Source organism: Rhyacophila brunnea, unplaced genomic scaffold (assembly GCF_057557595.1).
Source record: "Rhyacophila brunnea isolate RB1 unplaced genomic scaffold, BYU_Rbru_1.0 scaffold_74, whole genome shotgun sequence".
NCBI lineage: Eukaryota > Metazoa > Arthropoda > Insecta > Trichoptera > Rhyacophilidae > Rhyacophila > Rhyacophila brunnea.
The window spans coordinates 223944-246918 of record NW_028233344.1 but is presented as its reverse complement, the minus strand read 5'-3'; the positions used below and the strand labels follow the sequence as shown (position 1 = coordinate 246918).

The 22975-nt window shown below is 25.2% G+C and overlaps 1 pseudogene; it reads left to right on the top strand.

Annotated features, from left to right (window-relative positions):
• The first annotated feature begins 386 nt into the window (after positions 1–386).
• LOC147064330 (DNA replication licensing factor mcm2 pseudogene) lies at positions 387–7607 on the top strand (annotated as a pseudogene).
• Positions 7608–22975: the final 15368 nt, after the last annotated feature.

Genomic DNA, 22975 nt, shown 5'->3' with positions numbered 1-22975 from the left:
GCACGAAATTTTCAACCCCTTAACTATTTTTTATAGAATTTTGTAACCATTGCATCCCAAGTCATTACATATAGTATTATTCTTGTTTTACATTTGTAAATTAAACCAAGTTCGTTCGCCAAGATGTCATACTTCGAATATTTTTCATTCTCAATTTCAGAACAGCTGATAATATATGCATTGATGATATATTTATTGTTTATTTCTTCCAATGGAATACTTCTTAACAATTTCCGTGTGCCGATTAGAGTAAACTATTTGAATTGAATCATTTATTTGTAGAAATTTGGAATATTTAACTCTAGACTTTCAACTATTCAAATCAATCAATAATTTATATATTGATATAGCTGGATATTTAATTTTAAATTCAACCCCGTATATAAATGGCCCGAAAAAGACGCATTGAGAGTGACCACGAAAATGAAGATCCAAATGTATCAGAATCAAGCGGTGAAGATCTTTTTGGTCCAAACTATTATGATGACTACAAAAAAATTCCAGCTCTTGATGAATATGAGACAGATGTTGTTGAGGATGATTTTTTTGCAAGGACGCAAGATGAAGACACAAATCCGACCCAAGATTTTCAATACGAGCCCGATACACGTGAAGAATTACCCATATTATCGATTGATGTTTCTTCGCCATTAAAAACTCAACTCTCTTCTTTTCTTAACAAAAATCTTACCAAAGAGATTAAACTAATGTGCACGAATAATCAAGAAAGTTTGATTGTATCTTATTTACTTCTTGAACGAGAATGCGAATCTCTTGTTTCTTCATTAATTAGTGAAGCTGAATCATTTATGGCAGCTTTTGATTCTGCACTTATGGAATTGGTTTCTTTGCTTTTCCCAAATTACAAGTATATTAAACCGGTTGTTCATATTCGAATAATTGATGTTCCTGTTCTTGAAAATATTAGATCTTTGAGGAATATTCATTTAGGCACATTGGTGAAAATTCGTGGAGTAGTTACGCGTCGATCATCAGTTTTTCCAAGGCTGAACATAGTGACGTATGTTTGCCATCGCTGTGGAAATCATTATGGGCCAGTTCCATTTGAATCTGGTATAAGCAATGTTTGTCTTGTATGCCAATCCAAAGGGCCGCATTCCGTTCTTCCTTCAGAAACACTATATAAGGATCTTCAAAAGGTTTCAGTACAAGAAGTTCCGGGATCAGTTCCTTCTGGAAGGTTACCTAGACAAAAAGAAGTTCATTTAACATTTGATTTGATTGATTCGTGCAAACCAGGAGAAGAAATTGAAGTCACTGGAATATATAAGAATACATTTACATATTCCAGTATTTTTAATAAAAAGGGTGGAGGTTTCCCCACATTTTCAACGATTATTCAAGCAATTTCAATTGAAAAGAAAGAGGATCAAGTTAATCTCAGTACAGATGTTAAAGAAATTATTCGTCTTAGTAAGAATCCACAAATTGTTAATATACTTCTTGATTCCTTTGCTCCTTCTATTTATGGACACAAAGATGTTAAAAAGGCACTTTTATTGTCGATGTTTGGCGGGCAAAGAAAGGAAAAAGATGGCCATGTTATACGTGGTGACATTAATGTTCTTCTTTTAGGTGATCCTGGAACGGCAAAAAGTCAATTCCTTAGATATGTTGAAAAAGTCTCTCATAGAGGTGTTCTTGCTTCTGGGCAAGGATCTTCTTCTGTTGGGTTGACTGCTAGTGTTCGTAGAGATCCAATGACAAAAGAGTGGGCACTAGAAGGGGGCGCATTAGTTCTTGCTGATCGAGGTGTGTGTCTTATTGACGAATTCGACAAAATGGATGACATTGATCGTGTCTCAATTCACGAAGCTATGGAACAACAATCGATATCAATATCAAAGGCGGGTATTGTTGCTTCATTACATGCAAGATGTAGTGTAATAGCAGCTGCCAATCCTAAAAAAGGAAGATACAACAACAACCTCACATTTACACAAAATGTAAATTTAAGTGATCCGATAGTCAGTAGATTTGATATTTTGTGTGTAATAAGAGATAGTATAGGAAGTGAAGATGAGATAATGGGCAAATTCATAGTAGAATCCCACAAAAATATACAGATAACCGACCCGATCCCGAACAACAAAACTCAAATGATCGATCAAGATACTCTAAGAAAATATATTATATATGCGCGCAACAACATCACCCCTGTGTTAAAAGAAATAGACAAAGAAAAAATATCAAAAATGTATTCTGATCTGCGAAGAGAATCAATGGTGAGCGGAAGTATACCAATTACAGCAAGACATATTGAAGGGATTATAAGAATGGCGGAAGCTTTTGCTAGAATGAAATTGAAAGAAACTGTGGGGAAAGATGATATCGATAGTGCCATTGAAATGGCCCTTGAAAGCTTTATTAACACACAGAAATATGCTGTCAAAAAAATTTTACGAAAAAAATTTGGAAAGTATATTAATACTGGTTGTGAAGCCCTTATTTATGTTCTTGATCAGATGTTTAATGAAAAAGTCATGTTACAAGTTTTGAGTAAATATATCCTTTCTAAAGAGTTCGAGGCGAGAATTAAAGGTATCGGGCTTACTTTTAGGAAGGATTTTTATACTTCTGATGATTTTAAAAGGTGCGGATATACGATTGATAGTGGAAAAATATTCAAAAATGAATTTTAATAATAAAATTTATTCAAAACATCTCTTTTATTATAATGTAACTCCAACTCTGATTTACTGCATGCATATAATAATTTACCTAAAAAGAAAGAATGCTGTTTTTATGACATTTAATCATTTATTTTTTAATATTTAATATCACTTGATCGCTATTTTGTGTAACATATGGTCTGTCTAGCCCATAATTTTTTGTCATATCCTTTATGGGTTAATTTTCTTTTTAACTATTTAGACGTGGTCAGCTCATTGGGAATGTTGCCCAACTCCTTGATGTATCTTTTGACACCAATTCCTGATCTATCTTCATAAACTACTCGTCTGTTATCAAATGAGATGATTTCAAGTGTCTTATGGAATGTTAGAGCTTTATACATGCACACTTTAATCCAACTTTTTCAACACCTTACCATTTTTTTATGTAAGGCACCCAAATATTTAATTTAGTAAATAATAAACAAACAAATCTCAAGTTCCCCAAAACTATTTTACAAAGCATGCGGTTCTAAATTAATGTCAGCTACATATAAAAGCGATAATATGTGAGAGCCTCTTAAATTTTATAAATATAAACATTCACAAGTCTAGTAAATATATAAGCTATTTTTGGTAAAAACCCTCAAACCGATAGTTCTTAAAAATAGAAAAGGTATTAAGAAAATTTAAGGTAAGAGGCTATAACCAAGCATAACAAAATGTGTCTTTCTACAATAATCAATCTGTAACGGTTGAAAAGAAAATCTAAAATTACAATATCAGAATCAACACATTAAAAAAAAGAATATATCTAGTAAATAACCAAAATATAAGAGATATCTCGAGAAGAAATGGTGAAACATGCGTATGGAAATAGAGAGACAAATAACGTAACATAAGAATAGAAATATATTACGATGATGCCGTTATATAAAATGATATGGGCACAAATCTGAATAAATCTTGTCTTAAATGATTAGAGATTTTGTTTTAAGCATACGTTCTAACAATTATTGAGGAAAGCACTTAAACTAATAAGCCTTGAAAGAATAATATGTCTATTAAAGACATTAAATATAAACGGAGATACATTTTATATTCATTGTAAGAATAAGAAAAAAATCAATTTTTGCCCATAAGAACTAGTTTTCAATGATATATGCTAGTTATAGGTAGCACTTGTGTAAGCCATGCAAAAAAAAGGAATTATAAAAAAGCCAAATTATAAAATAGAAACAGAGAATCGACACAAAATGTATATAAATTTAATATGAAGGCCATATCTCGTGTGTCTTAACAATTTCAGTGCAACATATTTCAGTTCCTAGTTTAGTTTACGAAAATGCCTTTTCAGTCTATATTGATTAAGGATAGATATATATAGAAGAAACTGAAGGCTAAAAAATTTGAAGATTTTTTTAAATTCTATGTGCGGAAATCAGTATATTATATAATTTGTTTCTTTATACTAAAACTAGAACATACATGGTATTAAGAATACTTTTGTTTACTTTGTCAAGTTATGATATTAACAATTGTATAATAAACATATATGACAAAAATTAAGATGTTAAAAATCCCAGACAAAGTAGAAGCGGAATGCAAACTCTCACACACCGCAAGACACTTGAACTCATCTCATTTGAGAGAAGAATAGCAGTTGATGAAGATAGACCAGACAAGGTATTAAAATATTTATGAAGGTGTTGTGCAATATTCCCAACACGCCGAACACTCTAAATAGATGAAATCGATAAAAAGAAAATTAACCCATAAATAAATAAAATAATATTTCCCATATTAAAATCAGATATAATTACATCTTGAATAAAACTTAATGAACCCTTGAACTAATGATCCCCGAAAAAGAAGAGCGTTCGAAGAAGGTGTAAAAAAGAAGGATATAACCATGAGCATATATATGATGTAGACGCGGGAAATCAATAAAGTTGTGGTTATAGAGAAAATCCAAAATTTACCTATGAATAAAAAACATCAATAAAGCTTAATGTACCCAAAACGTGGAACACAAATAAAATAGTCTCTAAAAATACACACAAAACCAACAATAATTTAATAATTTTGCGCCTTTAATTATGTCAGATGATAAATTATACCACATGAATTTCAATAAATTATCTACTAAATCTAAATATTTGATGATACGGACTATTTAGTAGCCTAAATAAATTTCATTTAATAAAGCCCCATATATAAAAAATGATAAAAATTAAAAACGATCAAACATTCCATACACTTAAACATCGCATCGGCACAACTCTGAAAAAATGGTTAGTCATAAAAATATTAATCTCTGAATTTTCAGAAAACAAAATAGAGAGACTTATTGAAGACATATATGATGAAATATGTCAATTGTCGCGTAAGAACAGAGATATCGATGTTTATAGAACCAATCTGGCCGAAGGAATTGGTGAAATACTCGATTTGTATAATGTTGATATTGAATGTGCTGCATGTGAATCTATTGCAGACATACTTGTAAAAGTTGTTAATGAGTATTTGGATGGCGGGTGTGTCTTTTACGAAAGTTATTGTGGGAAATGACAATGTAATTTATTATATTGTCAAGATAAAAAATAATTCATTAACATATGCTTTGCCTCAAAGAATGATGGCAAATAAATCCAAATGAAAAATATTTCAAAATAGAAAGGATATAAAAATAATTTAATAAAAAACAATTTTAATTTCAAAATGGTATACTGTAACAAACGTTGATGAATATCATGAAAATAATGCAAAAATTAAAAATAATAGCTGGCTATCTGTTTTAATTTAAGCAATTTAAGAAAATAATTAAATTAATTAAAAACAGAAAGAATATGAAAAATGATAATATAAATAAAATTTCGTTTTTTTAAACAAGGATTCCAAATTATACCCAAAAAATAATTTTATATCATATTAAGTTGTATTAAGTCAAATATTTTAAAAATTTGTGAACATAATTAAACACGAAAACCATTATCTCATTATGCTTTGGAACCATATACCATGTTTTATAAGCCATATTTATTTTAGATATATTGTAATGTTCTTTTAATTTATATAAGAATTCCAGTGATTCGAAATGTATCATAACAATTCATAATGAGAAATTTATATATTTGTATTCAAAACATAATTAATTATATAAATTAACATTTTAAAATATAATAATATTTAGTTCAGTTTGAAAAAATATACATATTTATCTCAATTAATGCATTATTTTTAAAAAGAGCATATTTTTCTAATATTTTATAGAAAGGTATTCACATTTTATTGTATTTTTATATACAAAGATATTCACATTTGGTTGTATCTTATACAAGAATATTCGCGTTTAATTGAATTTTATGCTAGACATTCTCGTTTCATTGAATTTAATAACCAAAAATACTTGTTTTATTGTATTTTAAATAATATATTCACATTTAGTTGTGTATCATACGATAAATTCTAGTTTAATTACATTTACAATAAAATATGCTCGTTTAATTGAATTTTATAATAAAATATTCACATTTGATTGTATCTTTTACGTGATGAATCCCGTTTAATTGCATTTTATAATAAATGATATCGTTTGATTTCATATAATGTATAATTTTCTTTTTATATTTAATATTTTATATTAGTCACCTTTATTTATTTATATAATATTATTTTTGTGGAATGGAAAACAGTTATAAGATGAGAATAATTATCAAAGATATCTTTCAAACTATTGTTCTGTTTTGTATTTTTAAAAACTTACATGATTATTATTATGCATAATATTTATACGGAATTAGACTTCTCGCAATTCCAATGGTCTGCTTATTTAGATATACTTTCTGGCTTCGATAGCATGTTTCGTTTTTAACAAAATCAATTTAATCTATTGTCAAATAACTTTTTGCAACAAATTTAGCCAAAAAACATGATTTTAAGGGTAAAGGGTTATTATTGTGTTGCATAAATTTATTCCAGCGCATTTATTTGACTTGTAAAGAATCGATCTTTGAATCAAAATCACAGAAAATAAATATATACGATTTTATCTTATATTATTTTTGAACACTTTTACTATAGAATCTGATTTTTATACAAGTAAATAATAAATTTAGCGAATCTTAACATTTAATTTCTCGATTTGTAAAATAAATCAAAATTTTACAGAATATAATTTTTTTCTACAAATTTACCACAGAAATAATATAATTGTGAATAAATATTTGATTTTAAAATTTCTGTAACATAATATCATAAAAGGTATCTGGAAGAACTCAAGAAAAAACCAGATTTCATCATATATAAAAACCTTGGGATCGAGAAAAACCCTTGATATCATAAGTATTTAACGGGGAAGAAGTACTAAAGAATAATCTAGAGAGGATAAAATAGCCGAAAGTATTCATCTGCTGTGCGCATGAGAGATAAGCAGGTTGTGCTTGTGAACAAAAACTAAAATCATAGCGAATAATTTAGACCCAAAATAAATATATATTAAAATTGACGTATATTGGTGCATCTAGGGATCTAAAGAGTTTTAAATGATGATATTTTTTTTAAGATCAATAAGAAGTCTTTTTTTCCTATATTTTTTTGCGATTTATAAGCGATAATCAAAAAATAGAAAAGAACTTATACTTATATTCAAGGTATAAGCTATACTAAACTAAAAGATATATTTTGTAGTAAATAAGTTTTTTACTTTAACTTATATTATTTTAGTTCGTTAAAGGGTTCTGATGAACAGATAAGAAATTTCAAATTATACTTTGTTTGTACTAGATTTTGTAATAGCAATAAATTTAATGTATTATTTAGATGTAATATTATTTTAGGCATGTTCCTTGAGCTTGTGTAATTTTTAGTGCTTATTTATATAGTAATCTAAAATTGCATTGTTTGATAGAAATTATAAATAACCACAACTCGTTTTTTATAGGAATGGATTTCCAAAAGATCCAAGTATTTTAGATTTCAATAGACCGAACTCCACAGGTATTTGCAGAGATTTTCGTAACATTTCGATATTTATGATTTACCAATGAAATACTTAGAAAAAGAATATATGTGCGTAGAAATTTACATTAAATATATGAGATTATATGAATTTATCATTTTTGATTTTTTTATTTAGAATAAGCTTATGAATTCAAGAAAAACGATGAATCTCTTTAAAGTGGTAATGGAGGTGGATATAAATAGATCAGGGGTAGATGTGAAGAGTTTTAAAGAGGTTTTCTATATAACGGATTTCATATAAACTTCACAACAAGAAATTCCAAATAAAGGAACCTTTGCACAAAAAAAATATTTGATAACTGCGTAAAAAAAAACAATACATTTTGTATGCTAATTATAAATAATGTATCAAAAATAAAATTTCAATGTTTATATGCTGGTTCGAATCAAAAACGAAATTAGAGTGGTTTCATTTGTACACAAAGATACAATCATATTTGTTCAAAAAATTTTACAGGCGTTAAAACCATTTTTAATTTGAAAAATTAAATTAAATAATAATAGCTTGTGTATGATGCGCGCCTATTTGAAATACATACCAACATAAATTACAAAAAATCGCATTTAATATTCTATAATTCGTTAATTATCAAAAAAATTAATATAAATTTAAATCATTTATATTTTTTACTTTTTTAAATTCCAATTCTTCTACTTTAAGCATCTATTTAATCAATCAATTTTTTATTCTAGAATATTCGCGTATTTTTGATGATTATTTTGCTATTTTAATTTACATGTTTGTGGTTTTTAGATTGCCTTCTTGACTATATTTGGGTATAGAAACCCGCTTCGTTCACAAAATTGCATTAAAATTTAAAATTGCACGGACAGCCGTTTTTATATAGCCTATAATATAGAAATTCACTTAAAAAATCACTTTCTTTATTTTAGCACAGGGTCTTCTTTATTTATTGTGGAATTTTCGATATTGTGAAATCACAATAGAAATACAATTCATGAACTCATATATCGAAATACAGTTCAAAGTTTTGTGTATTAAATAAAAACTGAAGTTTGATGGACCACTTTACTTCGATTTTATAATTTTCTTTTGTATTGCATTCAAAATATAAGTGCTTTGCTTAGATAACTATTTATTGTTCAAGCTGTATGGGTAATAGATTCAATTGTTCTTATAATAATTATTCAGAATCGTATCTCTCCACAATCTAGATTTTAATGGATACATTATATATCCAAAATCTTAATAACATTCCAATGGCGCTACATAGCGGTAGACACCTTTAATAATTTGTTTCGTGTTAATAAGGTCAAATATACAGTTGGTACATGCTTAATTCGGCGATGAGATCCTGCATCCTCCGAATTAATATATTAAATCACTCTGTATATTATATATCGGCCATTTATAAAAAATTCATAGTTTATAAACCGATAACTCTTTTTTTTTGCGCCAACCTATGTGCGTATAATTATTTTTGATGGCATGTAGCTAAAGCCAAGACTTCAATTATATTGTATTTTTTTTCCAGTGCATTCACTCATCGATAAAAGATACACAATAGTCTGAAATACGTTTCTAAACGCAGTTTTATGTGCTATTCATTTAAAGTAACCTTTATTTATACAAACTTTTGCAGTAATTTAGCGTTGAAAAAATCTTGAATGTACATCTTGATACTTGAATTAAACAACTTTAATATTTTTTGCTTTAAATGGGTTTTAACAGATTTATGTTATTAAAAACCTTTATTTTGAGCCTATAATCACATTTTAATTTATTTTAAGTTGTTGAATTATAAAGCAAATGTTTGCCTTGAATGATTAAATAACAAAAACATAGTATTTTACTCTTTTTATATTGATCATTATGGAGTCAAACCACTTTTTCTAATGTGATGCATTACTACAATCTGGGATTATGATATTTGATTTTTATGTAGATCAAATACTAGTTATTGGTAAAAGATTTTTAATCTGTAAGTACGCATAAAAAACTTCCGAATTTAAATATCTTATTTTTAGTTGAAAACAATTAAGTTTCCAAAATGAAGACACTATGAAATCAAATTTCGCTATGGGATTCCTATATAGTGGTGTATTATAGCTGTTTCTATTAATTATTTTTCCATGGTGCTTTTATCTCAAAGTTATTGTAAAAAGATCTTTTACAGTTGATTATTATCTATTAAAGCATTTTGAAGAGTCTGGATACCACAATATGTATATAGTTGGCTTTTTAATCTTTCGAAATTATCTGACAGAATCATACATGCAAATTGCTTAATTTAATTAATTATGATAAAATAATGTATTCTTCTTTTCATATGTATTCTGAATACTTTAACAATCCGAATCTTTTACCAGACCGTGATATAAAATGTGATAACTTTGGCCATTTTTTGGTTATAATGGATTAAAAAAGTCTAAAAGAAAGCGGAAATCTAAAAATGAATCTAGTGAACATAATATCTGTACATTTAGATTTTTCTTCACCGTAAAAATCTTAAATTATTTTGAAACATTCAAAGGGTTTTTAATGTTAGGCTTTATGTCAGAAGTACCATCCAAAGGGGCACAGATTAAAGAGATATTTATTTATGGGTTAATTTTCTTTTTATCGATTTTATCTATTTAGACGTGTTCAGCGTGTTGGGAATATTGCACAACTCCTTGATGCACCTTTTGACGCCTTCCTCTGATCTATCTTCATCAACTGCTCTTCTTCTCTCAAATGAGATGAATTTAAGTGACTTGCGGCGTGTGAGAGCTTGTATGTATGCTTCTATTTCGTCCGGGATTTTTAACTCCTTACCATAATTTTTATGATATTTTGTGACCACCCCATCCCAAGTCATCACATATGGTACTATTCTTGTTTTACAGTTGTAAATTTAATATAGTTCATTCGCCAAGATGTCATACTTCCTATATTTAACATTCTCACCTTCGGTTAGGTTATCAATGCTAGTTATACCTACTTCAATCAGCGTAATCATATTTTTTTTATCGTATGGGAAAATATCATGTCTACTTTGTTTGATTGAAATATCTGTTTTAATTCGGGTATCAACTTTTATTTCTGCATTTCTTTTTCGCAGATCTCTTGTACTGAGTGAGTTCTGATCTTTTTGGCTTTCTTGAAGTTGTATCGTCCTGATAAAGGGTGCACAGATTATATTTATTTATATATAAAATTTATTAAATCGCAAGGATAATAAAATTTTTATTATGCTTCTAAGATATAGTTTCTTATAGTTTTTTAAATGGAGAGAGGGACATTACCTTTTGCACAACTAATATATATTAAAACTAAAATTTTAATGCAAAATTTCTATATTACTCAAATACATACTTAAATAGTAAAGCTGTGGACAATAGGAAAAGCTGGAACATGGTGCAAATAAATTCAGTTTGATGATTTTTTTTTATTTTGAGGTTTAAATATATTATGATAATTTTCAAAAGTTAAAAAGCTAAAGAAATACTCTTTATTGTTTTTATAATGTACAGTTTTATCATATATTTACCCATCAGGCAACTTTTGTGCTAGGAAGATAATCATTTTACATGATTTATTATTTATTACCCTAATTATAGTATAATATTTTGAATTTAAATAAAATTTTTGTTTCAAATGTCTCAAAACTGAATATTCTTATAATTTATTTACAAAAATTATTTTTAAGTTTTCATGGATTCAATCAGAAATTTTAAAAATGGTTTCGAATTAAACTGATGGTAGACAGTAAGAAAATGTATTTTCTGTGTTACCACAAAAAAAGAACTTTAGATAAATATTTGGCACATAACTACTGTTCTGTATTTGGATAATGTAACTAAAAAAAATTTATGAGAAAATTGAATACTTATATTACTAGTTTTTTTATTTTAAAATCTTTTCTGCATGATTTCATAAACAATTATATTTTTAGGGCTATAAAATATAGCAGAATTTTGAAAATTACCACATTTACTAAATTTATATACTTAATATCATATGTTTTGAGGTTATCATATTTTCTGAATATAAGACTTTGTAACATTTGAATTTACAAAATAAATATCTGTTATATTACCATAGAAATCCATGAAATATTAAAAATTAACTTTAAACCCCCATGATCATCCGTATTTTATTTATACATGCTGGAGATAAAACAGAAAAAAATTGAGTTTTTTACGTAAATAAAACGAGATTTTATACAAAAATTCTGGATAAAACTTATTCACTGTGCAATTAAATGAATTACTTTCTTTTGAAAATCTATAGGTAAGTGAAAATGGAAATATACATCAAAACCTAAATGAAAGAGTCAACATATTTATGACAAAATCCATAAAATCGCAATTTTTATTGTTGCCGGTGTGCTGATTATATTTAGTTAAACCATTTAAAGCATCTTATTGTTTTTAACATGATAAAACTTGAAGTAAACCTTTTCTTATATTTTTAAAAAAATAATTATAAAATCTCTAATGCACACAAAAATATGATATAAAACAATAATGATAATTTAATGTTCAAAACCTCGGTCTTTTTTTTTGATATGTGATTTATGAATTATTATTTATTTAATTTTTAAAAATTCTAACAAATTTAAAGTTGGAATAGTCAAACAATAAGAGAAAATTCTTGTTTTAAAAAAATAAAATCATTTGGTTGACCGCTACGGATAAAATCGACTTTATAAAAAAAAATTAATTTAAGCCTGCATTTACGTTTATATTTTGAATTATGTTAATCTGAGTCAAAATCAAATTTGTGTTTTAAAAGAAGCTTTCTTTTGCCTTATTAGGGCTTAGAGTATTTGATATATCTCTTGCGGCAAGCGGCATTTTTCGCTTGTTTAAGAGATTTAAATGCCCATCGGGTACGGATTTTTAGTTTAAATCATTTAATTATAGATTAAAGATCATATATTTACATTATATAACCATAAATACCAGTAGTAATACACGATTGAACACAAAATAGCATAATTTAGAACATTATGATATAAGCGCTTTGTTTATGCCCACAAATATCTTATAAATATTACCATTTAAATATAATTAATAAGGACTTAAGTTTCCATATTATTTTCAGGTGAAAAATTTATAGCATTTATTTGTAAGATGCAAATAAAAAAAGAATATTATATATTTTTTTACCTATATTAATATTCAGAATATATTTCAGCTAAAATAATGTTGAGACGGGATATAAATTTTATTGACAATGCAATAGATGATAAAGTGCATTTAATAAGGAAATAATTTTGAAATCATACATTATATACACATTAATAATAATTCAACTCGCCAATAATTTAACTAAATTTATTGAGGCAAGGTCATTCCCGCAAGATGATTCAATACTTGTTATAAAAAATTCACGTGTTAATACAAAAAATTTACACGTGATTATAATAAAAAAAATATAAAATGCGACTAATGGTATAATGATATTATTACTATTTATATTAAAATATACATAACTATAAACAGCATTAAGACATATAATCATAAATCTATCAATATACATAAATAAAATATTTTGAGCAAATTCAGTATAAAATCCAATATTTTTCTATACTGTTATGTAAAATACATCAATTTAAATATTTTGTTTTTTGATATTTTCGTAATAATATTATAAAATACATGGTTATCTTAATGAGATATTATAAAGACGATTTATAAGTTAGGATGGTAATTATAAGCGTTTTGACGCATATATAATTGATATAATAATTAATCTAATTGTATTACTTACTTGTAATTATAATATTTATTAGCTTTTATATTAATTGAAATTTATTTGCAAGCTTTTATCAATAATAAATATGCATTTGTTTTTCCCTCACGCCTTATTTGCTTATTTCTTTTTGCCTTTTTTAATTATTTTCCTATTTTTCTCCATCATATAAATTTTTATTTATTTTTGATGAAGTTGTCGAGAAAAATCATAAATATTATTTTCGTTAATATAAACATATGAAAAAACAATAAAATATATAAAAACCTTTATTTCATTTAATTCAAAAGTGAATTTATTAAAAAATAATTTGTTTTATAGAGGCATAAGCAATAGAATTTATATGAAAAATATATTTTTGTTTATATAAAATGTTTTTAAACTAAATTAGATAAAATGAAAAGAAATATCTGGATAATACAAATCGTGATATGTAAAAATATAGCTGAAAAATTGTAATTTTTTGCAATAATTGCTTATACGCGAATGATTTATCCTCTAATAATAATTTTTTTGTGTGTTATTTTTATGTTTTTATTTATAAATTAACATGATTGTTTTCCTGCAACCATTTTTTTAGACTAACGGTGAGTATTTTCTTCCGACTTTTATTCATACATTGATTGTTTAGGCACAAATAATTATAAGGGATTTATTGGTAGACGGTATGGTTTATTGTATTCCTTGATTCAGTTTTGGATTTCCGATTCATTCGGATATGGTCGTGATTTTTTTATCAAATCATTACAATAAAAACGCGTTTATATACAATATAATATTTGCTTAAACTTAATCTATCAGCGTTCTAGTTAAAATTATTTCTCACTCTTTCGTTAAATAATATAAAATTATTATGGAAAATTGATATTTATTTTTAAAAACACTTTATTTAAGATATAATGTACTTAAATGCACATAGATATTGGTTATAATATAATTTAAGATACGATAGTAATATTTATTTACATTTAATAAACAAGCTGATTAGCTACTTAATGGTGAATTCCAGTTCCTATTTATTTAATAGATACTTTTGTAATAAGTTTAGAAATTAACTATAAACAGCTCAGTTTTCATGCCTATTTTTTCAGTTTTATTATTTTAAATTTACATCAGATAAAAATTTGCCCAGTAATTTACTATTAAAACCAAATTTGTTATATTATACCATTATAAATAACTTAATAGCATAGATTTGTTTATTGGAATTATTTTAAAAATATAAATTTATCTAACAACGAGTTTTTTTTTAAATTTGTTGCACAATATAACAAAAAATCGCTATGAATAAATTATTGCTTTGATAGACGAATCAATATGTAGCATGCATACAAAAATCGCTAAATATATTAGTAAAACGCCTAGAACACAGAATCTACAATACTGTAAGGTTATATAACACTTATGCCATTTTTTTTCATAAGTTTTTAATTTTTAATTTTTAATGGCGGTTAGCAAATTCTAAATCTTAAATATTTTTATTTTTGAAATCTTTATTGGGAAAAGGTTTGTTTTCACTGCATTTGTCTTCATGTTTATCAGTCGCGTCCTCATATTCAAATATCGATTCATTGAAAATTTGAAATTTTAAAATGATATTAATAAGAATTAAAATAACTACGTACATGACTGCAATACAATCACTAAAATTTATTATCATTAAATTTTCTTTGCCTAATACTTATATAATTGTACTTTCTGATATCCTTGGTGTCGATATCATCCGATAAAAGGATTTAGAAAAATCTTTAAATTGACTGATAAAAAACATTCAACTACATTTAAAAAAGTTCACACCTGATCATATTTTTTTCTATCAACATGATATTTTTTCTTATTCAAAAATCCAATTTTATTTGATTGAGGTGAGAAAGATATATTGTATTTAAATCAGCCAAAAAGATGCTCTGGTATATTTATTAATTTTGATTTATCATATCTTTTATTTCGAACATCAAGTAAAATAAGAATTCTTGATGCCCTGTATCATTTTTTTATATGCATGAATGCTTGCATAAAGCAATATAATTTTATGCTCTCTTTCATAAATAGCATAGCATATGATTATGGATTTAGGATAATTCCGGGTCAAAGAATACACATTTACAAATTGGATTGATGCGAAAAATTAAAATTGTAATTTTTTTTAAAAGCATACATAACTGAGGTTAAATAAGTGGGCTCGCGATGTGCGCACATGTTTTGCTCTTTGGGCAGATATAAACTTTTTTCATCGAAGAAGAAACGTGAAAATATATAAATACACTACTAAAAATATTTTGTATTTCTATGGCATATTATATGAACATTTGCCACTATTATCCTAATTTTAATGGCATTTGCATTTAATTCATTTTTTATGTCCGTCACTGAAATTCAAAGCAATCATTCATAGCACGAATCAATTCTATAGCGTACAGTTATATAAAGTATGAATATTAAATTGGTTTTTCGCATAAGTTTTTATCGCAAAATTATTAGATGATTAAAACTATCATATTGCCGTATCATTATTAACCACTGATATTATTCAATAATTTTGCACTATTATCTCAATTTTTTCTATATTTTAGTTTACTGTATCCTCTATAGTGTAAAGCTGATTATGTTTATCTCTAATCAGTTGTATAGAATAAATAATTTAATTAGGTATATTTCATGTAGATAAATTTTATAGATTTTTACGTTTACTGGTTACAACATTTTTGTAATCGTTTCTTCTGTGTAAATTCATTTAATTTCAAAAATGTATCTTACCTAAAAAACCAAAATAGAAAATTTAAGAACTTATTTTATTATTTAAAACGCCATGGGATACGAAAATTATAAATCGGATGTGTTCTTTAATATATTGTATTGTCGTACCTATAATAAAAGGTCAATTTTGATCGGATTCTGTTCAAATACTTTAAAAGAAAAATATATTGAGTAATTATTCACATTACTAGAATCAAACTACATCGCGTGAATTTATCAGATGTCAAATATTGAATCTTCATGGTTTGGAACTTTTTCCTCTTTTATGATAATATTTAAGTTGTATATGCGTCAGTAATTTGTATTTTAAAGTTCATGAAACACTTCTAAAATCGTAATTCGTGGAACAGAGAAACAAATATATTTCATGGAAAATATGCTTCATATTTTTTAGATAAAGAATTCTTGGCTTTATTATCCTAAGGAAATATATATTTCCCCCCTGTTTTCCTCTATTTTTAATGATGATGTATGCATATTTGATAAAAAAGATTGAAAATTTTAAATTTATTAAGACGGTGGGATCTATATTACATAGAATCGATAACATGTTTTGAATTTATTACTTCATTTGCTGAAAACTTTTTTGTAATTTTATAAGTCACATAATTGTTCTAAATGTGTATATTAGACCGTGGAATTCGTCATATTTAAAGATATAGAATTAGTTTCGCTTTTTTTATAAAATATTAATTTATAATTTTTTTATGTAAAAAGGCTATTTTGGGCATAAAATTGATCTAATAAAAACTAAATATTCTACAAGTTGCAAAAAAATTATTTTATGTAATTTTTTTATCAATTATTTAGAAGAATTACAAAGGTATCTGGACCCATATCATATCACTATTTCGAGACTTAAAAATAAAATGAAAATGAAGTCAATTCGCAACAATCTATATATAGAAAAGAACCGAAAAATGATTTTAGACGCACTAAATATTAACTATTGTCTGAATTTTTTTATAGATAAAATTATTTATTACAATATAATATATTTTTAATTAAAAGGATTTTAAAAATACCTAAAAAGCTTTGTTTTACATTATTAGATGTTTTTTGTTACTAGATTCAACTAGATAAATACGTATACCAAATCTTAATAAATGTTATAAAATTTAAAGCTTTCGGATGTAGCTGCAGGGGTCTATTTAATACATCAAAGCTTCGAAATTAAAATTTATCAATCAAAAACGTAATTAAACAGATATCTGAACAATGTTTTTGTGGCATAAAATACAGCCTTAAAAATAAATAGATGGTTTTCATAGATTATATATTTACTTATTTATATTATGCATAAAATGCCGTAAAACCAACCACACAGATATAGATCTGGTGTTTTTAAAATATTAAAACCCATGAATTGTAAAAAATGTATAAAATACAGTATAAGAAGTCTAACTTGTACACTTCAACTTATTTAAATATCATTAATAAAGTATTTATATCTAGTAAACAATATTCATGGTAATAATCAGGAATAGTTCGTTTCTAGAATGAAAAACGGAAACACAAAAATCGTTCCTCTTAAAATATTATATGTTTTATTATAGATTAGCAGGCGCGGAAAATTTTTTTATCAAATTCATCTACAAAATATTTTACCATTGTATCAAGCACAAGCCTTTAAGAATATATTTAGTTTATTTAGGATTTTATATGGTATTTACTTCTTTTTTAGCTGCATAAAAATCATTATAGATTTATAAGGAATCAAGATTTCTGGCAAAAATTCAAGAAAAAGATATAATATATATAAAAAAACTCTATTTTGCACATGAGATGTATTCAATGACAGTTAAAACTATTTTTTCTGTTCTAAGAGACAAAGGGGATATATGTCGGATAGAAAGATAATGCTCGGTCTAGTATACTAGTGGGTATAATCGAAGCTTCCAATAATCACATAATACTGTAAATAAATCCAAATTTTCGGAATATAATATGAGATTTATATTGTGCGTTATAATAGCATATACAAGAATATAAAAAATTCCAATTTATTTCTTAAAATATAAATTTAATCAACATTTTTGCTAGAAATACCGGATATTGAATATCTTATATTTTATTAACTAGTTTATATACAAAATTAATTTCGTATTAATTTTACGTTTTCTTTCTAGCAATACCTATAATTAACACTCTGCATCTAATTTCAGATTTGTGTATAAGAATTTTTTTGTATGGTACCAATATTTTTGTCTGAAATTGCCCAGAAAAAAGCTGAAAATTTACTATTATAATCATAAATGATTAGCTCTTTTTTCAAATTTATTCTCTAGTATTTTACCCATTTACTATCTATTTTGACACATGGAATATTTAGGGAATATTCTCAATGTAAAAATATGATATAAAACAGTTCAACTCGTTATTAGAGTACACAATATTTTTATAATTGTTTGTATAGATTTATTTAGGCAATAAAACTGATGCAACAAGTACCTTTTTAATTTTGTAAAAAATATTTTTGGTATATCTCTAAATTATACATACTTTATCTAAAACAGTCATAATCAGATAATGAATTGCTTTAAGGGGTTTTTTCTGATGTACATATTGACCGTTTTACAATTTTAGCTTCTTTTATGATCAAAAAATATGATAATAATATATTATTTTCTCTATAATCTTTTTGATTTTTTGCGCAAAAATAAATCTATTTTTTTATATATAAATCACTACCATTCTAATAATTGCATAGTTTAATGATATTTTTCAGTAATAGCAATTAATTAATCTTATTGTTGTCAAATATAAGTGCATTTTAAATTCAGATAAAAATTTATTTGTGGGCTTTAAACTGTAAATATCATTTTAATATTCAATAAAGTGATTTAAAGCAAAATATTAAATATTTTTGAATTCAATATGATCGTTATATTATGAACACAGTCCTAAAATTTCCAAAATTAGCAAATAAAAAAGAATACGCATGATTAAAAAGGTATACGATTCAATTATATCTAAGAAATTGTATGCCATAAATAATTGAGTGCTATTATTTATTTTCAAAGTAAAATAACGCCAGAATCATTTCTTAATTTTAACACTAATTTTTGATAATATTATATATTTTTACCGCATCTAAATATATAGATTTATATCTGTTTTAATACAAAGATTTGGTATTGCTATATTATGCTAGACCTACTCGGTTAATATTTAGAACACCATTAGTAAAACAAAAACAAACAGTTTCATTCTAGAAAAGAAATAAACATTATTCATACACTAAATTATACAATTTTATACTGATTTATCTTTGTATGTAAAACCAGTTATTTAATCAGAGACAATTGGATTTTATGACTAAGTTCTATGCATAATTTCATCCGAAAAAAATTTTTAAAATCATAATATTTTTTTATGAAAATACCATATTGTTGTACTGTCATGTTAAGAGATTTCAACTAGTTTCGTAATATAAAAAATCCAAACATATTTCTCCGTAATAAGACGATTTTACACTAAAGATAATATTTTACAATCATTTAATAAAACAAATGAATGATGAATATTTTTTTTAGCTTGTAATTTACGTTTTAAAATAAAAATAGTTTTAGCTCATCCGCTTGTTATTCAATATACATCTACACTTTTCCGACTTAATTTTCGAAAAGCCATTTTTATTCACTTATAGCTAAAATAAACGAATAAATTATAATTTATATATAAATCCGAATAAATTTATCTTATATTTCGTTTTTGTATAGCTGGTTCACATAAACTTATTTTTATTATATGAAAAGCCTTGATAACATAGTAACCAAAAAAATAATAGTTCTTAATCGTATTGATAAAAATAAACGTTCAATATACATAGAAATACAAACATGACTACAATAAAATGTAGATTTTCTCATTTAATCAACCACAATTATCAATGATGGAAAATATCTTTTAATATGGTACAAAAGAATATTTTAGTTGTTTGTGCAAAGACAGCATAAGGGTAGATTAAAAAGTATAAATTAAAGCTCTTGCATAAAATAATATCTGAAATTATATCAAAAATGTAAATTGTTCATCGGATATAAAATCGCATTAGATGTACGAATTTACTGGGTTAGTTGTCATTTATTAAGCCATGTTAGATTATCATTACTAACATTTAAACAAGCACATTTAATGCTTTAATATATGATATGTCATAAAAAAGATAAATTGTATGTATTTGCAGACATTGCATACTTTAAATAAACTGCAATATGTTTTAAATTTATCTATATTCATGATATGAAGTATGACGTAAGCAAAATAAAAAAGCATCTCTGATAGTTTTTAGCAGCAACAGAATTTTTCAAATTTCTCAACTATATGCCTTGTAGTACAATATTTTGTTTTCATCATAACATTGATTATTTATAATATTAAATCTGTGAATTCTAAATATATTTCTTATTTTATTAAATAAAAAAAATCAATTCTTAAGGCTTTATATAGTATGATAACTGTTTTACTTCTATTTAAATGATTACGATAAAAACTTGGTTGAGTTTTTTCAATTTTTTTTTAGCCACCACTAAACGATTTTTGATCATTATTTGTTTCATAAATTCACAAAAAAGTAGGAAATATTTTTGAAAATGACTTAATCAAAAGCTAAACGCATTTAAAGAAGTTTTTACTGTTAGCATAGATCGATTTTCTAAATTTTAAGCACATAGATTTTAATTTCATTTAAAGGATTGTATACTATGAAAAATACTTTTTATAAATATCGTGCATTATAAATCACAAAAAAGTTAAAAATGATAATTATTTTGGCATATTTGTATTATTGATATAGAAAAAAGCAGCTGTAAGTGAAAAATATGCTGATTATTGAGCCCATATGATTCGATAATATTTATTACATGTTATAGAATTTCTATAGCCAATTGAATTAACTAAACAAATAAGATCTGTATTTTGCGGTTTATTGAATCATAAAACGGTCATTTATACGTACTAAATTAATCACCAACTTTCCAATACAAAAATTTAACAACTTCTTTAATATACTCAAACAAATTTAAGCTCGAATTTTTACTGATTTTCTATGGCATTTTCTATTGCACTTTAATAGTACTTCACAAAATTCTAGCAAAGTTTTAAATCATTTTATAGATAAATTCATATGACGTATATAAAAATCAGCGCTGACTATATCCAAATCCAAGAAATTACAATTAAAAATAGAGTCATACGATAACTTTAAATTAAATATCAATTTAAATGTTATACAAAAACGTGAGAATGGATTGTAGAAATATGATTGAGTTGATCCGCAAAAAATATCTACCATAATATATAATTATTTTTTACATTAAAGGTTTTATTTTTTGATTTTGAAAATAAAAATCCGTTCAAATACTGATTATATAATCAGTAATGCTGGTTTTATTAGAAAAGTTGATTAAATTACACTTTTTAATCGTAAACAGACATGCTAAAAAAATATTATAAAGTAATATACTTTTGATTTTATTTTTCCAAAAGAAGAATTGATTTACGACAATTTTTAGATAATAAAACCAATAAAATAAGATGACCGTCTAAAGATATAAAAATATAAAAATTTTATATTATTCATATATAAGCAATTTAGTTCATTACATGGTTTTGGCCAAGTAGTATTTATAAAAATATAAAAGATTTGTGCCATATGGACATATTATTCAATTATTATGGTTATAATTTAAAATACACGCCTTCCCCGTCAAAATAAAAGTAATTATTTTATATATTTTTGCCTTATGCATAAATTTTGGCTGTGAATTTAATACTGTGACAGCAAAAATACTCAAAAAATGTCGTAATAAAAATAAATTATAACTTTAAACAGAGCTGGTAATTTCTAGTACATTAGTTATACAACTTCATAATTTCAGAATAAGAAAAACACATTAAGTCAAACATAAAGTACTGTAAATCTAAATTTGATAAATTGTATAATATGATGTTGTATGATAATTTAGAAGATCACATTAAACCGAAAATAGGAAGGTGTAATTATATTTTAATAAGAGGGTCTCTAAGGGAAGGAATGAAAAGAAAGAATTAAAAAAAGCCATTTTAAAAGTGTAATATGCTCATAGCTTCATAACATGAAAATATCCTAATTTTTGCTTGATTGTAAGAAACAATTTAGTGTGAGAAAACTGGCCAATAATACTCTTGGAATATGATCAATTTGAATTTTAAACTATTATGGGCTGTTTATGTTGAAAATTTATTTTTGATTATTTAGAAATTTCTGTTGACTGAACCGTAGTTTTTTATGAAAAAATATTATGTTTACAATCAGTTATTATATTAGGACCATATATAGATTCAGTTTCATTTTTGAATGTATTTAAAATTAACCGCAAAAATGTAACCATATTTTATTAATTTTTTGCATTTTGTTTAAATTTATGAATGACATTTTTTTTTGTTTTTTAGATTACTATCTTATAAAAACACTAAATTTTGCTTTTCATGAGTTCGACATTAAAAAATACACTTCATGTTATTTATCATTGATTTAAACGGGAATTTAACTATTGGAATGCTCTGGCATGAATAATTTTTTTGAAAAAAATATTTACTATCTAATATTTCATGCATTAATGATAATTTTGTATAACAAACATATAATGTATTGTAGACGAGATGATAATGTTAGATCTTCATCTTCATTATATGGGTAATAAGCGTAAAAGCCTTAACCATCCTAAAATAACACTAAAAATATAAATTCTATGATATAAAAGAAAACTTTACTATCATTTCTGGTTGAAATATCATCCGTTATAATATAAAATTAAAGGTATAAATACATATTTTTAAAGATTAGTTGACGAATAGGTGTGTTTTATTTGGCACA